The following is a 20,896-nucleotide window of genomic DNA, read 5'->3' on the forward strand; positions in this document are numbered from 1 at the left end:
GAGATGTAGAATGCACACAGACACCAAATGGCCAACAGTGTTACTCTCTGTCTTTTGAAGAAAAGGTTCTCCAACTCCTGCCTTAAATAATAGCGATTATAGACCACTGTCTTCATAGTCTCAGGGAATATGAATGTGGGACTGTAGGGTAGAAGTGGGGGTGCCCATTCCCACCCTTGTGCCCTGTGTCACACACTTTGGGAAACTCTTCTCCCATCTCTCCAGCTGGATGTCCTGGGGGCCAGGCTGGGAGGCTTCTGCTGGGGTGAATTCTCAGGCAAGAGGGTAGGGTGCCAGTTGACAGAGGGCAGGTTTAGGATCCCTTCACAGATGGGAAGTTCCTGGAGGCCCTGAGCTTCTTGGGATGGGAAGGGATATGGAAAAAAATAGTGTTGTAACCAAGCAGGACTCTAAGGAGGCTTCTTGGGTAGACTCCAGCCATCTCCCTGACCCCACCTCCTGCAGCGACCCCCCCCCCCACCCCACTTCCTGCCCAAGTGGCGGACTCCACCTAGACCTTTGCCCATCTACCCGCCCACCCCCCCGCCCCCCGCACCGGGCCCTCTGCCGCCCAGGCCCGCCCAACGCAACTGGTCAGACTCCACCCAGCCTTCCCCTGAACCCCGTGGGTTCGGTCCCTCGGGAGCGGCCCCCACCTGTCCTGCACTAGCTCCAGTGGCTCCAAATTCCGGAGAGGTGGCCCGCGGATTGGAGCAGCATTTCTTGCTGCTGCCCGGGCTCCCATTTCTCCCAGCTTCCCTGCCCTTTATGCTGTGATTCCTTTTTCACCCAGATCGTGTCTTTTACATGCCAGGGCGGGGAGGGGTGCCGGGGCGGGGGACGAGGGATGGCAACAAGCTGGGGAGTGGGGGCGGGGAGCAGGAGCCCAGCGGGAAAGAGACACGCGGAGGTCTAAAAGCAGGGAGGGGGTCCCCGCTCGACGTTCCCGGAACCCCTGCGGACACCCTCATCCCTCTCGGGGTCTTAAGGCCCCGTGTCCGCTCCCCGCAGGTTAATCCATGAACTCACCGCCTCGTGTCGGGCAGACCGGAGAGCCAGGAGTAGAAGCAGGGCAGACAAACTAAGAGGTGCTTCGGGGTCAGTGGTCCAATCCATCACCATGTGGAAAGTGCTTTGATCTGACTTCGCGGGGAGATCAGAGGTATTTATATTGAGAGTCCGCCACTCCCGCCGGTTCCCCGCCGTGTCACTGCCCCGCCCTGTCGCCTCCCCGCCCTCCTCAGGTGACGCCCGGACGGTCCAGGGGAGCCAGGCGCTTCCTTCTCTGGTGTCTGGCGTCCAAAGCCTCGCATGGCCCCACCCAGCCGCCCCCTCCTGACTCACTCCTTGCTCCTCCGAGTCCTTCTCGCCCCTCAACCTTCCTCCCCATTCCCGCCTGTCTTCCTGCGGTGGTGGTTTACTGGCTCAGTCGTGCCCGACTCTTGTGACCCCGAGGACTGTAGCCCGCCTGGCTCCTCTAACCATGGGGATTCTCCAGGCGAGAATACTTCAGTGGGTCGCCATGCCCTCCTCCTTGGGATCTTCCTGACCCTGGGATCGAAGCTGGATCTCCTACGTTGCAGGCAGAACTTTACCGACTGAGGTAGGAGGGAAGCCCTGCTTTTTTTTTTTTTTTTTTTAAAGACTCAAGATTTTCACGCCATCCACCACCCCTCAACCATCTCCACCAAAGAATTCTGCGGATCTCTTGAAAGGGCCTGAAGAGAGCCCTTAACGGCAGTGTCATCAGCAATATGTTTTCTAGTACTTTCTGCCCCCAGAGTAGTCCTAGACCTTTTGTGGGCCAAAGTAAACTGCTCATTAGAAAGAATTTGAGGACTGAGGCCAGAACCTGAATTTGCAGGTTCCTCGTGGAGACCGGGATCCAGCGCTGCCACCGCGCGCCCCCTGGCGGTCTCTTCAGGCGGCTCGTTCTACACTAGTAGCCTGTGTCAGACAGGCCTGAGAGACTTCACTTTCACTTTTCACTTTCGTGAATTGGAGAAGGAAATGGCAACCCACTCCAGTGTTCTTGCCTGGAGAATCCCAGGGACGGGGGAGCCTGGTGGGCTGCCGTCTATGCGATAGCACAGAGTCGGATACGACTGAAGTGACTTAGCAGCAGCCTGTGTGATCCATTTTATTCCCCCTCATAATTTACCTTTATGTAGCATCCAGCCAGCACTGAACATCTCACTTTCACATCTCAGGGCTATCCGCTGATGAAGAGTGAGATGATCCATCACTCTCTGGGACTGACAAGACCTCCTAATTCTTGGGAAGTGGTCTATCTATGACATAGTGATCTATCAATGACATTGAGAGGTCAACGTCTGTGACAGAGGGATCCATCTCTCTGTTATCACGGGGCTCTCGGCTTTTGCTAGCTTCAGGGGTGACTGAGCCCTGACCTCGGAAGGTCGCGCTGACACCTCAGCACTGGCAGAGCTCCATTTCATGTCTTCTCACTGAGTGAGGCTGGCTTCCCTATTTATAGATATGGAAATGGATGCAAGCAGAATATTAAGGAAGTAGCAAGAGCAATCAGGTGGAGTTTCATGTTCTTGGAAGGATGTTCATTGTTGACACTCATTAAAATCACCTCCCGGTTGATTTCACTCCCATCTGGGGCTACTCTGTGTCTGGGGGTGGCCAGGCCTGTCCAGAGTGGCCCGTCGTCTCCTATGTGGCTGTCCTGACCAGGGCTCTAACGCTGTCCTTTCATCTTTCTCTTGCTCTCCTAATCACTTGCCTCTTTACCAGCCTCCTCCACTGGGGATATGTGGTCCCCATGTTACCTCTTGCCAGAGATTAAACCCAGGGTCCTGTCCCCCAGGCCTATGCATGAGAATTTTCCCCTGACACATTGATCACCTGAACCCACTAAATTGGTGCCCCACCCAAGCCTGAGTCCTGTCCTCCTCCCAGCCCCCATGTATCTCTTGTCCCCAAATTGATACACACCAGGCTCTTGGCCTCCTTAATCAGTAGAAATCAATCAGAGGCCAGACAATAGAAATTAATCAAATTTCTTAATGAAGAGAAATTGAGGCAAGGCTTTATTGGGGCGACTACTGCAGCAGAGGGGAGTGAGAACAAATGACAGTTTCCTTGGGTGCCCACTCCCCGAGGGGGTGGGGCGAGCTGGTTCCTTCTATGGGGTGAGGGGAGGGGTGTGTCCAGGGGTCAGTCAGAGGGGTGGCTAGGTGACTGGCTGAACCCTTAATAAGTGTTGTTGTGTTCCGGGGGCATGTGAGGCATCCTGCTTTTGCTCTGGGCTCTTCAAAAGTGGCAGTTGGGTTTTTCATCTCTTTGTATCCTTTTTCCAGAATTTGCTTCAACTACTCACTAAGCTTAGGCGGCTGTGACCGGTGCACTAAGCACGGCCGAGAGGACATACCCCATGTCCGAGGTCAGGGGCAGTGGTCAAGAGTGCCAGGCTGCGACAGCACAGGAACGGCTGGGAGGAGCTACCCCACGTCCGAGGTCAGGGGCGGCAGCCAGGAAAAGCAACCCCACGTCCAAGGAGCAGTGGCTGGGTGGGCACAGGAGGGCCTAGGGGAGCTATCCCAAGTTGAAGGTCACAAAGGGCGGCAGTGAGGAGATATCCTTCATCCAAGGTAAGGAACAGCGGCTGCGCTTTGCTGGAGCAGCCATGAAGAAATACCCCATGCCCAAGGTAAGAGAAACTCAAGTAAGATGATAGGTGTTCCAAGAGGGCATCAGAGGGCAGACACACTGAAACCATACTCACAGAAAACTAGCCAATCTAATCAGACTAGGACCACAGCCTTGTCTAACTCAATGGAACTAAGCCATGCCCCCAGGGCAACCCAAGATAGGCGGGTCATGGTGGAGAGGTCTGACAGAATGTGGTCCACTGGAGAAGGGAGTGGCAAACCACTTCAGTATTCTTGACTTGAGAACCCCATGTACAATATGAAAAGGCAAAATGATAGGATAATGAAAGAGGAACTCCCCAGGTCAGTAGGTGTCCAATAAGCTACTGGAGATCAGTGGAGAAATAACTCCAGAAAGAGTGAAGGGATGGAGCCAATGCAAAAACAACACCTAGCTGTGGATGTGACTGGTGATAGAAGCAAGGTCCGATGCTATAAAGAGCAATATTGCATAGGAACCTAGAATGTCAGGTCCATGAGTCGAGGCAAATTGGAAGTGGTCAGACAAGAGATGGCAAGAGTGAACATCAACATTCTAGGAATCAGCAAACTAAAATGGACTGGAATGGGTGAATTTAACTCAGATGACCATTATATCTACTACTGTGGGCAGGAATCCCTCTAAGAAATGGAGTAGCCATCATGGTCAACAAAAGAGTCCGAAATGCAGTACTTGGATGCAATCTCAAAAATGATAGAATGATCTCTGTTTCCAAGGCAAACCATTCAATATCACAGTAATCCAAGCCTATGCCCCAACCAGTAACACTGAAGAAGCTGAAGTTGAACGGTTCTATGAAGACCTACAAGACCTTTTAGAACTAACACCCAAAAAGATGTCCTTTTCAGTATAGGGGACTGGAATGCAAAAGTAGGAAGTCAAGAAACACCTGGAGTAACAGTGCAGCCACCTTGTCATCATAACAGGAAGGCAGGCTCCAAATTCCTGGGTCTCATCTCTTGCCCCTAAAGTGAACCCAGGAAAACAAAGGCAGCCAAGGAAAGACTGACTCCTCAGGACAACAGAGCACCTGCCGTGCTTCCTGGGAGCACCGTCTCCTGCAGAAAAGAAAGAGGCCTTAGTCCAGGAGGCTGAGGAACTCCTCTCACTTTCCTGGGCCTGCCCCTCCCCAGCCCCCCCAGCCCCGCCCTCACTGAGGGGCTCCTATGTCCTCCACCCTCACCCCCACCCCAGGCCCAGCAGCTTCTTGTCACCTCCTCCTTCCTTCCTGCATCACAGAGTCACCCCAGGCCTTGACACCCCCTGCTCAGGCTCAGGACTGGAGCCAGTGAGGAATCAATCTGCTCCCTTTACTCAGGTCCGAATCCTCCCCGAAGGGGGCCTAAAGGACCAGGGAGCAGATCCCCAGAGGAGGGGCCTTGCTTCCTGACAGCCTCGGGGGGCTGCAGGGAAACCTCCTTCCTTCGCACCCCTCAAGCCTCTGAGCAGCACACACAGCTCTCAGGACCAGGGTCCCTGCCTCCCATCTCTTCCTGGTCCTGCCCAGCTGGGAGCCTCCACCCCAGCTCAGGCCCACCATCCCCAGACACCTCTGCTCAAGGCAGGGCTGCTCAGTGATGGAGCTCTGGGTCCCCAGGAGGCTGATGACGTGCAGGCCACAGGCTGAGTCAGAGCGGCTGCTGCTCCAGGAACACAGGCCAGGCCTCAGCCCTTCCCACAGTCTCCGCTGTGGGGCTCCTGACTTGCCTGCTTGACCCATGCCACTGCCTGTGAGAACGGGCCTTTGGAGTTGGGTCTGCAAAGGCCTTCCCACCCCTTCCTCCTGGGATGGGAGCCCGGCCCCTCTCATCTTGGCCCCTGGGTAGGTCCCCTCTTCACTGACACAGCATGTGGAGCCCCCATGCTGCTCTCAACTCCCCTTAGTCCTGCCCTCGCCCTGAGTGCCTGCTGTTCTCACACCACCTACCCTGGGCCCTGCCAGCCAGCAGTCTGTGCTCAGCCAGGGGACTTGGCTAAACCCTTTTAACTTCCAGCAGGCCCCCAGCCACCCCCCACTTTCCACTGTCATCTGACAGTGAGGACCTTTCAGTACGGAGGCCTGAGCTTGTCTGAGTTCTTGCTCTCAGGTTATATGAGGCCTTGTTCACCTGCTCATTTGCAGGATGAGGAGGTTCAGTGAGGGGCAGGGCTTGGCTGGGATTTCCCTCCCCGTCTTCACGCCAGGCCCCATGCCCCTGCTTTCCCTCTGAATTCTGCCCTCAGTACCTCTTCTCGTCAAGGATCCAGGCTACGATGCTTATTATGACGAAAACGGCGAGAACCACAAGGATGATCTTGGTTATGTGGTTGCTGGCTGGGGCCGTGGGCTGCACTGTAGTGGGGACTGTGGTCGATGGTGCTGCAAGGAGTGTAAGAGTGAAACCCTTGTCCAGACCCTAAACTCAGCAGACCTCCTCACCCCCCTCACTCAGTACCCCTACTGTGCAGACAGCTTGCACCCATCACATGGAGGCCCCTATGATAGATCCTCAGGCGAGATGGGGAAGGGAGGAGCCCAGTCTTCATGAGGCTCTGACAGCTAATGGAGGAGCAAGGTTTCCAACACAGCCACTCAGTCCTGCTGTGACATCAGAGACGGTGACCTGAGGATGCAGTCCTAGGGAGCTGACAGCAGAGGCGGTATTGACAGATTTCCTGAAGTAGTATAGGTGACATTTGAAAGAAGATTCTGGAAAGAGGGTACAGTGAGAAATAAATTCCAGAAATCAAAGAGATGTCTACAGGTTTGGGGTCAGCAAAAATCCATGTTCAGTCTTCCAAGGCCTGTGCTGTGAGGAGAGACGTCAGGAGTGGAAGAGGAAGGAGGATGACAGAGCATCCCCGGGCTATTGCTCTCCAAGAACAACTCACCTCTGATGGATCACATTCTCAAACGCACACACACACACACACACACACACACACACACACACGGGAGTGGGTACATGTCACCATGAGAGGACGACCACTTTCTCCTACTCTTCTCACTTACCTGAGGTCTTCAACATTTTCTCCCAGTGCACCAAGAAAGCCTGAAGCCAGGCCGGACAGTCTCCCATGGAGACCATCCTGAAGAAGTCGGTCACAGCCCTGTCATTCTCCCATTTCTCTTTCATCCACCTCCCTCCAGGATGAACCACTGTGCAGTGTCCATTCTCCGAGTCAAAGAGGAGGCACAGTTGTCCATTGAAGCCAAACTCCCAGGATGCACTGGTGTGTCCATTGTCTTCACGCCAGCATGTCATCCTGGCCTGCAGGATCAGAGGGCCTGATCTCACTGAAGGAAAGAAAGAGCTCAGCCTCTGGGCTTGAAAGATTCTTACCCACCTGGGTCCACCTCCCCTGGCCCCAGCTAATCTGGCCCTGGTCTCTCCTGCAACAGCTGCTCTTTCCATTGGACTACTAGGGAAGGACAGTATCCAATTTTTTTTTTTTAACCGGAAAACAGTGGATGCAGCTAAGCCCCCAGTCTACTGCTCCTGCATTTGGATTTTCTAACTCACCCTTGTCTGTGTGATTCTCCGGTGTACCGTCAGGCATCTGCCCCTGGAGCAAGTCTCCAGTGTCTCTGAGTGTGACAGTCTGTGCTTCCCAGGCGCTCATATTTTTCACTTCCTCTCCCAATGGACTCATGTACTTGATCTGAGCTGTACCACAGTCATAGGAGAGAAAGACCTTTTGGTCAACTTCTCCTTGAACCTCACACCATAGCTGATTATCTCTGGGCCGAGGATCGATGGTGAAATTATAGGAAAGAGAATGAGGGTCTGTGAAGGCAAAACACAGTGAGGGTGAGGTTGGGGAAAAAAACACCCTGAGGCCCCTTCCCCTAGTTATGTGAGAGCGGAGTAAAGTGCAGGGCGAGCTGACAGAGCAATGACATCCCACAACACACACCATACAGCCAGTGCCCCTCCTCTCCTTGTGGAGAAGGAGGAGTCCCCTGCCTGGCAAAGATCACACATCCTGGCTGTGTCCCCTTGTCCACCAGGTCCATTCCCAGCATCATAACCTTTCCAGAGACATGCCAGGATGCTATGCAGGAAAAGTCTAGATGACAGAGGACTGTCAGAATCTAACCACAGGTCCTGCGAGAGATGGGGAGCCTGTGGGGATGGTCCTGAGGAAGCAGGATCACAGGGAGAAGGGCAAAGAGGCGACGGGTTAGCACACAACCCCAAGTTGGAGAAGGAAGAGTTAATAATTACGGGTCACAGGACTTAGCAAGGCTGGGGAGATGCTGCTGATCTCCCAAAGGATGGGTCTCAGAAGCCTGGAGAAAGGCCTGGCCCACATGGCATGAAAGAGAAAGTCCAGAACTTCCGAGGCAGGTGGTAGAGGAGGGGATCCAAGGCTCACAGAAGTGAATCTGCCAGGGCAGACATGATATGAAAGGGCAGGAAAGTGTCCAGGCCACCAGGCACCATGGGAAAGCCTGATGGAGTCTATGGAGCTAGAGAGGAAAGCGTGCATGAAAAGCATCTCCAGCAGCTCAAGGCTGACTTTTGTGGAAATCAGGGATAGTGGTAGGAGACCGTGTTGCCATGGGCTTCCAGCAGGAACAGGATGGAAAATGGGGAAAAATCAGATTCCAGGTGGAGCGTTGTATGTCAGGAGCAAAGTTGGTACAATGGTCAAAGTGATTAGTGAAAGTCGCTAGCCATGTCTGACTCTTGTGACCCCCATGGACTATACAGTCCATGGAATTCCACAGGCCAGAATACTGTGGTGGGTAGCCTTTCCCTTCTCCAGAGGATCTTCCCAATTCAGGGACCGAACCCAGGTCTCCTGCATTGGGGGCGGATTCTTTACCAGCTGGGACACAAGGGAAGCCCAAGAATACCGGAGTGGGTAGCCTATCCCTTCTCCAGCGGATCTTCCCGACCCAGGAATCAAACTGGGGCCTCCTGTGTTGCAGGCTGATTCTTTACCAACTGAGCTATCAGGGAAGCTGAAAGTGATTGGAGAGTCCCAATGCCAGCCTGACTGCCAAGAGCACAATGCTGGCTCAGAGCACAGGGTGATCTAGAGGCAGAGAGATGGCCAGTGAACCTGGATGCAAACTGCTTGATTGAGAGAAACCAAGGAGAGACAAACACAAGACTGGATGATCAGCAGGCTGAAAGCAGCCATCCCTCCCAAACACCCTACCAAAATTCCCAGGACTGAGCTACTTCTCAGAGGCATCACCAGAGAAAGAAGCCCCGTCCCAGTGAGGAGGGCCCTTTCATCACCACAGCAAGTGCAGAAGTCCTTCCATTCTCTCCCGATGAGCCACATGGTTATTTACTGGGGTAAGTCAGTCCAATACTTTGGCCACCTGATGCAAAGAATTGACTCATTGGAAAAGACCCTGATGCTGGGAAGGATTGAAGGCCAAAGGAGAAGCGGACGACAGAGGATGAGATGGCTGGATGGCGTCACCGACATGAAGGACATGAGTTTGAGTAAGCTCTGGGAGTTGGTGATGTACAGGGAAGCTTGGCGGGCTGCAGTCCATGGGGTCGCAAAGAGTTGGACACCACTGAGCGACTGAAGTGAGCTGGAACTACTCCCACGTTCAAATGGAACCCATTGTGTTACTAACGCCATGCACAGGATTGTAGCATGATCATGGCCCACATGCTGTGAAGTGATGCTCCAAGGACCAGGCAATTAATAGACACCTGTCCCAGGTCCTGCTAACAGTGCTTATCTCTGGGTTCACAGATCCACTCAGTGTCCATTGCACATGTCCTGGACTTCTGACATGAATGGACAGTCTGTGTTGTTAGTAAACTACCATGGGTGGAGGGTACCATAGTCATGAATTCCACATTCACTCTTCTGACCCTGACTCCCCATCTCCTGATAGTATGTGTAAACAACATCATCTCCTGGAGGAAATCATGGAAACGAGTAGCAACCTACAGTCACCCTAGGCCTGCAGAGCTCTGGTCCCTATCTTATCTCCACTGAATTACCACTGAGGTCCTAGGTCTCCTCTGATGGTACATATGAAACATTTCAGGCTTCACAGACCCTAAGTCTCTGCTGCAACTGCTGTCCTGGCACAAATGTAGTCACAACTGATGAATGATGAGTGTGGCTGGACCTGCTTCTTGGGCAGATGACCCAACAGAACTGGTGATGTCATAGCTATCTGTGTTTGGAAAGGTGCTACGTGCTGTATGAGGCATTTTACTTGGAGGCTCACAACAGACTCCTAGTGTCCTGAAGAAAGGATCCACCACTTGCAGTGAGAAAGCCCATACCATTCAGTGTGGCTCCTGGTATGGTCCTGCGGCCTGGCTGAGATGAGGCCTCTGGTCATGGAATGTCAGAGTTGCCCATCATGATCTGGGTTCACCAACCCCTAACCATTAGTTCAGAAGGCCAGCCATCATAGGATAGAAGTGATTATGTGGCTTGGCATAACCAGGGCCACAGGGAACAAATAAGATGTACCAGCAGGGGACCTAGGCCTGACACCAGAGTTGATACAGGGACACTATCCCCTGATCACACCTGTGGCTTCATGCAGCGTCCCCTATGGCTCCTTGAGCCAAGGAAGCCAGTCTACAGCAGAGGGGGTGCATTTGCCCATAACAGCCAGATCCACACTCCTATCACAGTCCCACCACCAGAAGCTACAAGGCAGGACAGGGTACGTTTCTGGTTCATAAACAGACAACTGAGGCAGCTCTTGGATGATTCTCTAGGGGATGGGTCACTCATTACTGGGGTCCGAAAGCTGGACCATGGACAAGTCTGGTACTCAGTTGATTTACACATTATATTTGGCTCCTGCTGCTCCACCTACGTGGAAGCTCCTTTTCCACCCACAGACAGATACCAAATTGCCTAAAGAGACCTCGAGATTTACTTTCTTCCAGAGAAAAACATCTGTCAACACCTACCTTAATCAATAACCATTATAGGCTGCTGCTGTCCCAATTCCTAGACACTATGAATGTGGGACCAAAGGGTAGAAGGGGGGATGCCCAGCCTCACCCTCGAGCCCTGTGTCACATTCTGGGAAACCCTGTTCCCGTCCCTCCTAAGTTAGGTCCTGGGCACCAGGTCGGGGGGTTTTGCTGGGTGAGTTATCAGACAGAGGGATAAGATGCCAGTTGAGAGAGGGCATGTCTAGACTCTCTTCAAGAGACAGGAAGCTATTGGAGGCCCTGGGCTTCTTCGGGCCATGGAAAAATGGGTAATAAATGGTCTTGTAACCAAAAGGGCCCTAGGGAGCCTGAGTGGGAAAGACCACCCCCATGCTATCTGTCTGCCTCTTGTTTGTAGAAAAGTTTTAGTCAGCCAGGCCTCCTGTGAGTCTCAAATGGTGGTTTAAGAGTTAAGGATTAAAACATGTGAAGATGGAGAAAGGAATACTCTTTAGGCTGGGAAACTGGTTACAATTTAGACTGTGAGCAGCCACATAGCAGTGTCATGAAATTCCCAGTTCCATGAAAGATAAAAAAGAGCTGACACAAGCCTCAAGTTGTTTCTACAGGAAGCAGACCTCCAGCACATCAAAACTGCTGGCTGCAAGCATGCAGACCCCCAGACTGGTTGAAACCATAAGCTTGGTGATGCTCAAACGTTCGCCTTGTGCCAACCAACCTGACTGTCCTCAAGATGCTGATGCACCCTGCAGCAGCCACCTCTGCCCCCTTTCTAACCTGGAAACTTGGAGGCGGTCTGAGGACATTAGGTCACTATTTTCCCGGGGCTCCTGAGCAAACCAACTTGTCCTTTTTCACCACTTGTTACCTTCACCAGTGGTACGATGTGGGTCATAACCAGCTTCAACTAGTAACAGCCTGAGCTGTCTGGGAGGAGCTTTAACTCCAGGGAGGCACTGATCAGAGGCTAGGCACTGAGCGCTTTCCTCATGATGCATATGTAATTAAAAAAAATTGAATTCTTTAATTTTTTCAAGTGTTTTAAAAAATCCATTTTATACTTAAGCCAGCCTTGAAGATAAGCACAAAATCTGTTTACTTTTTTTGTGTGTGTGTGCAACACAACTCGGGCACCCATTCTGTGCATAGCACTGTTCTAGGTGCAGTAAAAGGGATTCGTAACCTTAAACCATGATTGCACCTTCTGGAATGGTGTTATCCTCCATTTCCAGAAAGTAAAAATAAATAAAATCACCATTGTTTATTATTGACCTGCCCCAAATCCACTTCTGGCTCTCAGAACTGCTGCTGTTGCTGCTGCTGCTACTAAATAGCTTTAGTCGTGTCTGACGTTGTGCGACCCCATAGATGGCAGCCCACCAGACTCCCCCATCCTTGGGATTCTTCAGGCAAGAATACTGGAGTGGGTTGCCATGACCTTCTCCAATGCATGAAAGTGAAAAGTGAAAGTGAAGTCTCCCAGTTGTGTCCAGTTCTTAGCGATCCCGTGGACTGCAGCCTACCAGGCTCCTCCATCCATGGGATTTTCCAGGCAAGAGTACTGGAGCCGGGTGCCATATGCTAAGATCTGCCAAATTTAAGATGTTTCAATGAATTCCGCTCCTACTTTCCCCCAAGTAAGAAGGCGGAACTCTTTATTAAAAAAAAATTTTAAAGGCAATTTTTCATGAAAGAGTAGTTTCTGTTTCTGTTGTATTTTTCTGTGTTTTTCCTTCTAGCTTTTAAGTTTTCTTCCTCCAACACTGCCTTTTCCTGTACAAGGCAACAGCATTTTTTCATCTTTCTTTCCCTAAGATGAAGTATTTTATCTTATAGACAATAATTACCAAGACTAGTGATAAATATTAAAAAAGAAAAAAAAGAAGAAGAAGAAGACAAAGAAAGAAACTTAAGGGTTTCCCTGGTGGTTCAGCAGGTAATGAATCCACATGCAATGCAGGAGACCTCAGTTCAATTCCTGGGTCAGAAAGATCCCTTGGAAAATCGAGTACTCCAGTATTCTTGAGCTTCCCTGGTGCCTTAGATGGTAAAGAATCCACCTGCAATGTGGAAGACCTGGGTTCGATCCCTAGGTTGGGAAGATCCCCTAGAGAAGAGAAAGGCTACCCATTCCAGTATTCAACCCTGGAGAATTCCATGGACTGTATAGTCCACAGGGTTGCAAATAGTTGGACATGACTGAGTAACTAAGCCCGGCACATTCAAGGGTGAATCAACTACGTTACTTTGATGAAGTACAACCTAAAAGACACTTGGCACTAAGTAGTCCAAGTATTTGTGTTGAAACAGTTTTAAAAAACTATTTATTTATAACACTGTTTAAAAATTTCTTGGTCAAAAAATTTATACAAACATTTTCAGTTCAACCTAATGAAAGTGATATCTAGAAAATATTCCACATCATTAAGTCTGTCTTAGGAAGTTTAGATGCTATGGCTTTCCTAAGGCACAGTGTTCTGGAGGACAATGTGCTTTTGTGGTGCTGGGTGATATATGTGACTGGCTGGCTCCAAGAGGGCCTCAGCAGGCACCTTTCCCCTGATGTTGGGGGACTGTGAGAGGACAGTCAGACACAGGCCTCCAGGGCGGCATGGAGCTCTGTGAGACACTGGGCCAGCTGCTGGAACTGGGCTTCTCCTCCAAATCTAAGGCCCAGCACAAGCCATCACAGCAAATGGTTCATCAGGACAGTTGATTGGCTGGGATATTTGATAACCTTCCATATCTCTAAAGAGTCGACATTTGTGTAGGGTATTTGACCCAGAGCCATGAACTCCTACAGTATCACACTGAAGGCCCACACATCACTAGCACTGGAGAACTAAAATAAGTTATTTTTTTAATCTCTCTCTTTTTTTTTTGTTTTGGTTGTATTGGGTCTTAGTTGTGGCACTTGAGATCTTTTTGCAGCATGAAGACTCTTAGTTGCAACATGCTGACTTCTTAGTTGTAGCATGTGGGATCCAGTTCCCCGACCGAGGATAGAACCGGGCCCCTTCACTGGGAGTATGGCGTCTTAGCGACTGGATCACCAGGGAAGTCTGGAGACCTCATTCTTAACCAGATGTTCATGAGCCATCCATCGATCCCACTTTTTCATTGTCCCCCACACAGTAAGAGTCCATGGGGAGGGAACAAGACTCTGGAGAGGAGCTATCTGCACTCTTAACTTGAGGCTGTCATCAATGGCAGAGCTCCTAGCAGCCAGGTCTTTGTGGAGGACTTCTCTTCTGACCAGGTAATCCATTCCACAGGCAATCTGACCTTGTGGACCAGGTCCTGTTGAGAAATTGCCTGCGGATTATTGGCCTCTACTAATTTATGCTGCAGGCTCCCCTGGTGGCACAGACAGTAAAGAATCTGCCTGCAATTCAGAAGACCTGAGTTTGATCCCTGGGTCGGAAAGATCACCTGGAGAAGGGAATGGCCACCCACCCCATTATTCTTGCCCGAAGAATTCCTCGGACAGAAGAGCTTGGCAGCCTACAGTCCATGGGGTGGCAAGAGTTGGACAGGACTGACTGACTAATACACACAGACACACAATTTGCAATGCTGTGAAAACTATTTACGATTCTCCCAATTCATGTAAGGCAATATCACCTGCGGTTTTCTCTTTCTTCTATACACATAAGGGAAATAAGAGGAAGATTTCTGTGATGAAGATCTCATAGCATGCAGCATTCAGTAAGTATCATTGTCACCTGAATTTCAGAAGCATCTCTGTTTTTACAATCGATTGCTGTTCTTTATTTGGATCTTTTTCATCTACATAAATCCCATGGAAAATACGCCCTAAACTACCTTCTTGGAGTATATCCTCTCCATGGATAGAGTTATCCTCTCCTTGGACATTTCGATATCCTTCACCTTCGCTCTGGCCTCCAAAAGAGTGGCACTTCTCAAAACACTCCTCTGCCCAGCCGCAAGGTAGGATAACGGGATGGAAGTACCACTGTTGGGTGTGTCTCCTCTCAGATACTGAGTCATCTGGGACATGGCTGAGACCACCTTTGGGAACTCCTGGACACTGATGCTGTCTTGCAGTTCAATTCTTGTCATACTATGAAGGTGCAAAACAGTTAATATTATTACTACAAGAAATATAACTGCACGGCAAACCCCTGCTCTGATATAAAACACATGGGTAGAAGTAGCTGGAGCTGCATGAACAGGATCATAAACAGTTCTGCTAGTGGCATTGTCTAAGACCGAAGTTTTTTTGTAGCACATTTTCCTTCCTTTCAGATTTTTGAAGAAGGGAAGATTCTGAAGAATTTACTGTCAAGTTGAGCTGCGTTTAGTATCATAACCTCATCATCTACTTTGCAGAAAAGGAAAGCTAGAGCCAATATAGTGTGTGGAAATCCCCCCACCACGTGCCCCTCACACGCCCCAACCCTACCAAGCAGAAATGCTGACCCGGGACAGGTCCACGAAATCGTCTACTTGGAAACCTGCTTATATTCAACTTGGACTCTGCAGACCAAGGAAAGACAGGACATCTGTTTCGCTGGGTTAAAGGATAGACGTAGTGCCCAACAAGGCCACTTCTCTACTAAAAAGTTCTGCATCTAGACCACTGAGCCTAGGCACCAGGTCCCTGCTCAGGAAGAGGCTCGCACCGGCCCTGGGATCGCGGGTGAGGCCCGGGAGCTGGGGGTGGAGCGCGGGGCCAGTGGTGGAGCCAGAAGCGATGGCTGGGACAGGAGCACTCAAGCACGTTTAAGCCGGGAGTGCGCGCCGCCGCCGCTGGGCACCCGGGTCCGTTCCGCATTGATAACTTACGGCCGGGAAAGAGCGCTGGTCCTTCAAGGGCCGGGAGATGGAGGGAACAGAAGGGTCTCTGTTACACAGGTCGGGAGGGAGGGTGTGCTTTTCGGGGCGGGTCTGGGTCTCTTCTCCGCGGGATGGCCGACTGGTCCCAAACCGCCCGGCTCCACGGCTCCCACTTCCCAGGGGCGGGCTGGACCCTTGGGGGGTTTCAACCCTATATCCTGCCGCGTCCCGGCCCCCTCTTCTCCCAGCGTCACTTCCCAAATTCCCGGCATTACTACTTCATCCAAGTCACCCCTGTTCTGGCCCGGAGAGCCGGCAAGAAGCCGGGAGGAGACTCCGAGGACTAAATGGGCCAGGGAAGGGAAGGAGGTGGGGGCGGCGGCGCCACCCTGTAAAAAGTTTCGCGAAACCCTACGGACACCGCCCCCATCCCCTTCCCGGCTCATAACCCATCCAACCTCCTCGCGTTCCCCAGCCACGGCCTGCGCAGGGTCATCCCCGCACTCACCGCTGGACGTTCCGCTCAACAAGACCATCGAAAGCAAAACGAGGAAACCAAGACTGGTCTTGGAGCTATCCATCTATCCCTTTGCCACCTGGATCCCAATTTTTCAGGAGCGCGAGGCTGCCAAGGCAGAACCCGCGCTCCTCTCCCGCTAGCCCACAGCTGCACTCTGGACCTCGGCGCCTGCCAGGACTGCCTGGCCCGCCCCTCCGCCCTCAGGCCCCGCCCCAGGTTTCCTAGCAGTAACCACTAGGAACCCCCTCTCCGGGGGCTGGGCGGTGCTCTCTTAACAGCTCACTCCCTCACTAGCCAGGCTTCCCTGGGTACTCGGCCGCCCACTTGCTTACGGGTGCGCCAACTTGCAATGGTGATAGGAGACGTCTAGTTCTTGTTGCTGAAGCTGAAACGCCAATACTTTGGCCACCTGATAAGAAGAACTGACTCACTGGAAAAGACCCTGATGCTGGGAAGGATTGAAGACGGTAGAAGGGGACGAGAGAGGATGGTTGGAAGGCATCACCGACTCCATGGACATGAGTTTGAGTAAAATCCGGGAGTTGGTGATGGGCTTGCAGTCCATGGGGTCGCAAAGAGTCGGACACGACTGAGCCACTGAACTTAAGGCTCTTGTTTCTCACCTTGTCCCTTATCAGCCTTAAGTCTCTTGTTCCTTATCAGATCGGGGGCACTCAAGCCAGTCATGTGAGTTGGGAGGAGACAAGGAACAAAAGAAAATTCTTGTTCGGGCCACTGGGTCGGGTCAGTCAGCGGACAAGCTTGTCCCTAAGTACCTGAATGGTCAGGGCATCAGTCGCAGTGAGGAAATCCCACCAGAGTCGCCATCTGTTACAGAAAGGGGGACTCCTTGCAGGGTCTGAGAGTGGGCTTTTGTGTAACATTGGGAAGTTAATGGTTCCAGGAGACAGGCATGCTGACAAGGCAAGAGGCTTTTTTGGGAAGGGGCTACAGGGCGGAGAGCAGCAGGGTAAGGGAACCCAGGAGAACTGCTCTGCCACATGGCTTGTAGTCTCAGGGTCTTTGGTGATGGAGTTAGTTTCTGGGTCATCTCTGGCCAATCATTCTGATTCAGGTCGTCCCTGGTGTCAGAAATGTGCTCTGGTGAGCTTTATTGATATTTCTGAGAGTTTATTTGTATAGTGCTTACATTCCCTTAACCCAATTAAATCCAGCTCAGTTACAAATTCATTTTCATGTAAAGACAGAACCAGAGATCTCCTTGTTTACTGCTTCGGTTTTTAAAATGCTATTTTTTCCCCCTCACTCTGGGGGACCACAGATGGATCAGATGGTTCCTGAGAACCCAGGCGAAAGACTTACATTTTGGAAGGGAGAAATGGAAGCTCCCTTTTTTGTTTGCTTTGTTTTTAAAGCCTTCCAAAATGATTGTGAACAGTGACTGCAGCCATGAAATTAAAAGATGCTTGCTCCTTGGAAGAAAAGCTATGATAAAACTATACAACATATTAAAAAGCAGAGACATCACTTTCCTAACAAAAGTACCTATAGTTAAAGCAACGTGAGAATTGGCTGAGAACTGAAGAATTGATGCTTTTGAGCTGTGGTGTTGGGCAAGACTTGAGAGTCCCTTGGACAGCAAGGAAATCAAACCAATCAGTCCTAAAGGAAATCAGTCCTGAATATTCATTGGAAGGACTGATGCTGAAGTTGAAGCTCCAGTACATTGGCCACCTGATGCGAAGAGATGACTCATTGGAAAAGACCTGGGAAAGATGCTGGGGAAGATTGAAGGCAAGAGGAGGAGACGACAGGGGATGAGATGGTTGGATGACATCACTGACTCAATGGACATGAGTGTGAGCAAGCTCCAGGAGATGGTGAAGGACAAGGAAGCCTGGTTTGCTGCAGTCCATGGGGTCACAAAGAGTCAGACATGGCTGAGTGACTGAACAACAAGTAATCCATGCCCACAATTGTAGCAGAGCTTTGCAGGAGCAATTGGACAGAGAAAAGTACATAAAACAAAGATGCCTTTAAATGCATTGACTGAGAGAACCTCCCAATGACAGAAAATTAACAAATAAGAAACAAAGAGAGGGTCTTTACTGGGAAGTGGCCTCTGGGGCACTTTGTCCAGCCCAGCCCTACTCATCTCTCAACTGGCCCTTCTGCAAGGGGGCCAGTGGGAACCTCAAGCCTGAGGTGGGAACACAAAGCAAACAAGTGGTGGTGAAAAAGATGACCCAGCAGGGAGTCTCTTGGATGCAAAAGGATAGGAGTGTAGGTATGAGGACCAAGGGGGAACAAAAGGGAGGCACAGAAAAGACTGAGAAACGGAAGGGAGCCATTGTTTTTTCAGCCCCTGCACCTGCGGGTGTCTATTTATTCAGGCACCAACCTGCAGGCTTCCAGAAAGGGCCAGTGAGGGAGGGAGCACCCTGTCCACTGCCCACTGGGGTGATCAAGCCCAGAAACCAGCCCCTTGAATATCGGCTGTGGGCCTGCAGCCCAGAGGTGGGATTCTCACCCACGCGTAAACCAGCATATAGAGAAATCTGCCAGTTCACTGAGTTCCCAACGGAACTTCTCTTGGCGGCAGGAAAATAGAAGTGAGAATATCGGTATGATCAGATGTGCAGCCACTATCTAATAAGAGGTTTGAACCTCTATCATTCTCACAATCTCCTATGAGGCAGAGCCTGCTGGACCAAGACCTGCAGGGTATGAGGTGGGTCTCTCCCACCAGCTTGTCACCCATCAAAGTGAGCCATTGATCAGAGGGAGCTTTGTCTCCTAAGTTGAGAGGAGTGATGCTGTTCTTGCCGAGGTCCACTCTCTCAGAAGGATAGGGCAGAGAGAGAAAAGGAGAGAGAGAGAAGTGGAGACATAACAGATGAGGGAAAGAGACAAAGGGTGAGGGGGAGCATGGTGGCTTAATGAGGGCCCTGAGGCCCCCAGGGGCCAGGAAGTCAGACCAATCAAACTGGTGACTCTGAGCCGAGGTTCAGGTGGCCACCTGTCACCACGGGGAAATTGCACCCCGAGGTCACAGAGATGCCCAGATGCTCTGGCAGAAAGGGGACAGTAGCCCTTCGTGGTTGCCACAGAGCATGTTAGCGACCAGGCTTCTTGGCCTCCTTAATCAATCAGTTCATTCAGTTCACTTCACTCAGTCGCTCAGTCGTGTCCAACTCTTTGTGACCCCATGGACTACAGCATGCTAGGCCTTCCTGTCCATCACCAACTCCCAGTGTTTACTCAAACTCATGCCCATTGAGTCAATGATGCCACAGGGGCAGGGGCTCTGGGTTCGGCAGACTTGGGTATGGCTGGGTGCTGCAGACATGGGTATGGCATAAGTCCTCTTGGTGGAGGTCGCCATTAACCCCGCCAAAATGCTGCCAGAACATACACAGGACTGGTGAAATAAACTCTTGGAGGGCACACACAGAACCTTAATCTATAAAAGTGGATAAAAGGCCAGATAAGAAATCCAGGTGAAGCTTCCCTGGGACACGTGCTGCAGTGTGAGGGCTCAAGCACCAGCAACGGGTCTCCTTGCTCATTCCCTTGAGGGGGGGCAGTGGGGGGTGGGCTGGCCCCTTATATGGGGTGAGGGTAGGGGCAGGCCAAGGGTTAGGACCTGAGGGATGGCTTAGGTGGTCTGCCCACCGTTACGGCAGTGCCCTGTGCAGGGATCATACCGTGTACCCTGCTTTTCCAGTTGGGTTTTTTATCTTTTCATTCATAATTAACCCCAACTTGGCATGCATACAGTTATTTTCAGTCCCTTATAATGTCTTTGTATTTTGTTGCTGGAGGAGATCATTGTCCAGGTGCAAGCACTAGAGCAAAGGTCCACAGATCCCAGGTTTCAAGTCCTGGCAGATCTCACTGGTGGTGTGGACATGTTTCTCATCCGTGCTTTCCTCTCGGGCTCCGTGGAGTCCATCAGGCTCTCCCATGGAGCTGGTGGACTGCACACGTTCCTGCCCTTTCATACTGTGTCCGCCCCGGCAGATTCACTTCTCTGAACCTTGGATCCCCTCCTCTCCCACCTGCCTCAGAAGTTCTGGACTTTCTGTTTCATGCCAGGTGGGCCAGGCCTTTCTCCAGGCTTCCAAGACCCATCCTAGTGGGAGATCAGCAGCATCTCCTTGGCCTTGCTAAGTCCTGTGACCCCCTAATTGTCAACTCTCCCTTCTCCAGCTTTGGGTTCTGTTCTCATTCTCCCCCACTGTGATCCTGCTTCCTCAGGAGCAGCCCCCAAAGGCTCCCCATCACTCCTCAGGACACTCGGAGACATTCTCACAGTCCTCTGTGTTTAGGCCTCTCCTTCTGAGCTGGCCTGGCACACCTCTGGAAAAAATTGTGTCAGTTCATGCTAGGTGTGGAGCTTTTGAACAAAGTGGAGATAGGCATATCCAGGACGGTGTGGTTTTTTGCGTGATCAAGGCTTCCTCCTCTTCCTTAGCCAGTAACTGGGGTGTGTTTAGGGTGGAGGGTGGCAGGTGGGGCCGTCCTGCTCTGTCAGCCAGCCCTGCAGCCCTACTCTGCTCTCACATAACTGGGGGAGGAGGCCTATAGGTTTTTTTCTCCCAAACTTACCCTCACTATGTTTGCCTTCACACATGCTCACTCTCTTTCCTATAATTTCACCATCAGTCCTCAGCCCAGATCTGGACAGCCATGGTGTGAGGTTCAAGGCCAGGTGGATGGAAAGGTTTTTCTCTCCTATGACTGTGGTTTTGCTACCATCACGTTCATCAGTCCCCTGGGAGAATTCTGGAGTTGAGGTCCCTATCATTTTCTGAAAATCAGAGGGGAGCCTGGTTGATATATCCCCTAAAAATGTCTTAGAGATGATCGTCCTAAACAGGACTAACACTAACAACAAGGACCAAAAGGGACGATAATGACACGCTCTCTTGATTCCTGATGTCTATTTTTATCTTATGTTCTTTCTTCATTTGCATGGACCTGAACTCTTGAATTTGTATGGTTTCTGTGCTAGGGGAGTTTCCCTTTCAGTTCAGTTCAGTTC

At 51.2% G+C, this 20,896-nt stretch overlaps 1 pseudogene; it reads right to left on the minus strand.

Moving 5' to 3' along the window:
- Positions 1-3,028: 3,028 nt before the first annotated feature.
- On the minus strand, positions 3,029-16,066 carry LOC138444953 (UL16-binding protein 2-like; annotated as a pseudogene).
- Positions 16,067-20,896: the final 4,830 nt, after the last annotated feature.

Source organism: Ovis canadensis, chromosome 8, assembly GCF_042477335.2.
Source record: "Ovis canadensis isolate MfBH-ARS-UI-01 breed Bighorn chromosome 8, ARS-UI_OviCan_v2, whole genome shotgun sequence".
In the NCBI taxonomy this organism is placed as follows: Eukaryota; Metazoa; Chordata; class Mammalia; order Artiodactyla; family Bovidae; genus Ovis; species Ovis canadensis.